The sequence below is a fragment of the Priapulus caudatus genome, unplaced genomic scaffold (assembly GCF_000485595.1).
Source record: "Priapulus caudatus unplaced genomic scaffold, Priapulus_caudatus-5.0.1 Scaffold1767, whole genome shotgun sequence".
Classification (NCBI taxonomy): Eukaryota; Metazoa; Priapulida; class Priapulimorpha; order Priapulimorphida; family Priapulidae; genus Priapulus; species Priapulus caudatus.
The window spans coordinates 16,963-20,629 of record NW_014578828.1 but is presented as its reverse complement, the minus strand read 5'-3'; the positions used below and the strand labels follow the sequence as shown (position 1 = coordinate 20,629).

The 3,667-nt window shown below is 48.5% G+C and overlaps 1 long non-coding RNA gene across 1 annotated transcript in view; it reads left to right on the top strand.

Annotated features, from left to right (window-relative positions):
- Window positions 1-3,667, top strand: part of LOC106817557 — a 12,521-nt gene that overhangs the window by 314 nt on the left and 8,540 nt on the right. The window lies entirely within an intron of this gene.

Genomic DNA, 3,667 nt, shown 5'->3' with positions numbered 1-3,667 from the left:
CCCCCCCAGGGTCACCCTCTCTGCGTCTCGAATACCGTACCCCCCTGCTGCCGACTACCGTCCGTGTATATCGCTTCCCCAGAACCGGATGAGTACCTGCTGACCCGTCTGGTAGCTAAATACCTCAAAACCTATCCTAATATCGCCCGGACCGATACCGCCCTCATGCCTAACCCCCTGACCCAAAACCGACCTCCTAGCTTGCAACCGTCCTGCGCCTCTCACCGCCCTTACCTCCCTAACCCTACTTCCTACCCACCCTAAACCCCTAACCATAAACACTAACCTCACATCTAACCCCTAATACAGCCTAGATATTACGCAGGTACGTTCGCGGGTATACCTGACACCCCTCACCCTCCCCTCCTTCCCTGTCCCACCTCCTTCCCCACCTGGTCCCCGCCTTCCCCTGCGCCCCGGACCCGTACCCCAGGGTCGTTCCGGCGAGTACCCCCGTTGGTGTACATAGCACCCCCTGTCCCACATCAGCCCCTACGTCCTATCCGCTCCAAGAAAACTCCGGTATTGAGCTAGGTTACAGAATACCGCCTAGTCAAATATACCATTCGAATAGACTTAATCCCTCCCTAACCCGTGCGCACAGCCTGGTCGGCCTTAAACCCCTTCCTCCCTGGGCCCCTCCTTGCTATCAGGCCCCTGTTCCAACATGCTTGTTACTAATGTGATTGTGATTAATTGTATAGCGGCAAATCCAATGAGCTGGTCAACACCTCAACTCAGCCACAAGCCTCCACCAGCGTATCCTCTGCGGACATGTGCGTAAAACCGCCTCCTCCAAAGTATAAACTAAGTAAATAACCACCAACACTGTGTTGTACCTACCAAGCAAGTCTCTACCCCCTCCGCCTTCCCTCTCATTTCGGCCCCATTTTGCGTTCCCGATAACTTCTCCCTTGCAACCTTGCCTATCCGCAATACATCACAAGTACAACACCGTATCCGCACCCGACGCCCCTGTGCAAACAACAAGGCACATAAAATAGGCCCACTAATGGTCCAAAGCGCATGACTCGTAAAGCTGTTCCCGAATTCGCTTCCCCTAGTCGACCGCTCGACCGCTTGTCGCCACGCGCTGGCCCCGCTTATTTCACATGAATTACATGAACAACATTACACAACCACAATAGCTCGCCATCTTGCGTATGCCATTCGGCTAAAAGGACTAACCTACCCTGGCTATTACCTCAAGCTAAGGTCACACCCCCATGGCACGCTATAGGCGTGTGGCAGAAGTTCATCCAGTCATGTTGATGGTTGGCCAATATAGAAAGTAGAAAGAAAACAAGTATGTTAGCTAAACGCTGCAGAGGGTCTAATGTCCCCCACGCGGTTATCTTGCCGCACGACGAATAAAAGCCGTACCCTGGAACGTACGCCCTGGTACTTAATCTGATACCATTCCGGACCCGTACCTTCGCCTACTCCACTAACAGTCCTACTTAAGGGAGTCCGCGCTACTGCCCTACTCCCTAACAACCGAACCCGATACCCCTAACCCTTAACCTACTCCTAAAAAACCCTACAACCAATATTCAACAAATCTAAAAAGTGGCGGGGGGGGGACCCCCAGGGTCACGATTTTCGGTATAACGCCGACCGTACCCTGGGGGACATAACGACCCTATGAGAGTAGCTCAAATGTTCACACGTGTTCGAATTATAACTCTGTCCTTTGTGTTCTTGGGGGGGCCAGCGGGAAACTAGGAGTGTCCGGGGCGCCTGGTTGAATCACTGGCAGCAACGAACAAGTCGCACCCTGCAGTCTCCGACTACAAACAGCCGACGGCATCTAATTGACTATAATACTAAACAAACATTATATACTAGTTTTAATAATATAACTACTGATAGCGACAACTACTAGCTACTATAGACAACTATAACTACTATACCAGACAACTAATGCTTGCCACGGGCGACTTGTCCTCTTCTGCTTGCGCGCCATTGGTCGAATGGGAATTCCTTGCCGAGGTCGGCCTCCTCAATTGCCCAGTTTTTTTTTTAATATCGGGCACCCAGAAAATAATTTAAAACGTGGCGCACAACCGATTGAACAGGGGGGGGCGGGCGAGTTTGTCTGTTTGCCCAAACGGGCCGACGGCGCACGAGCAGTTTTCCGCCCACGTCAGGGAGATAGCACAGCCGGGTTATGCCCGCGCGCATTATGCTTGGCTTGGCGGGCCTCGAAACAGAGCTCGGAGGCATGCAGCAGCTCATCTCGGCATGCAGTGCGCCGCATTACTCGTGTATAAACGGACATCTCGTCCCATTTACAAAAACGTGAAGTGTAATTTTCCCACATCATTTCACGAGATATCTCTGGCTGGAGTAGGTAAGAACAAAGGACAGAGTTATAATTCGAACAAGTGAACATTTAGCTACACATAAATACCAAAATGGAGGCTGTTGGTTGTGTATTTATTCTGTAATCGTGTGAAATGAAGCGAGCGTCGAGCGAATTTTACGATCATGCTTTCCTACCTGCTCTTTTATTCTTGTTCATTTGTTGTATGCGCACAGGGCGTGCGTGCGGTGTACTTCTGTGTTGCAGATGAGTATTTGAACGGCATTTACAGCAAGTTATTGACAATAATTGGCAAAATAGAGTAGAGAAACATTAAGACTTTGGTAGTAAATACATTTCGTGTTTATTTACCTTTTTTCATTTTTATTGAGACGTTCCAAGTGCCCGTGACAAATCTCTTGGTGTTGGTATATGGTAACCCCCTAAAGCCAGGCTTTTATATAATCTGCCACTGAATCTGTCTTGCCATGGAACAACATGCTTTCAAACATATTTCTTTGGGAAAATAAATATTTGGAGCTTTATAGTGAATTTATTTGGTTGTGTTACTGTTAGTATTTTATTATACGGAGTGGGTGGAGGTACGACAGCCGTATCTCCAATTTACGAGGCTGCAGGTACGGCAGTCCATTTGCGCATGCGTCGCTTTCCCACAAAATAATGCCGTTGGAAATTAATTCACGATTTAAGAGTTTTGATGAGCTAGAAAACACTCGGATTAAATATGAAAATGAACATTATTGTGCCAGCTAGCCTACACCAGTTGGTTGGGATTGATTGTCTCTCTCTCCCTCCGTCCCTCCCTCCTCTCTTTCTCTCTCTCTCTCTCTCTCTCTCTCTCTCTCTAATATATATATATCAGGGTTCTGCCGAGGATTTTTTAGTGCCAGGCGCATCCAGTGTCACAAGATGCAACCCGAAAAACCGTCCGTGTGAACGCTCGGCTCTGGCTAAAAACGTCCGTGTGAACGCGCCTATGGTCTGGCAATTTATAGTTGCTCTCGTGCACTATCGGTCTGGTATTTACTGGTGCTGCAAGTGCATGTAAGTTGCAACAAACCATATATAAAAAATGTATTATCCGTGTTTGCACTGGCAAAGCATTTCTAAATATCAATGTGTTCTGTGAGCTGATCATGACAAACAGTGCATGCAAGCCTTGCCAGTGACCTGTCGCCGGGGTTCTGGTCCAAGCTATGAGTGGCCGATAGCACAAAAATTCCAGATCGTGTCCTTGTAAAGTGCCGATGTTTTTGTGGTAGAGCAAAGTTGGCGAGAAATCTGCAAGGAGGGTAAAGCTAGCAGAACACTTCACCATTTTCGTTGCTCGTACAGGCAATT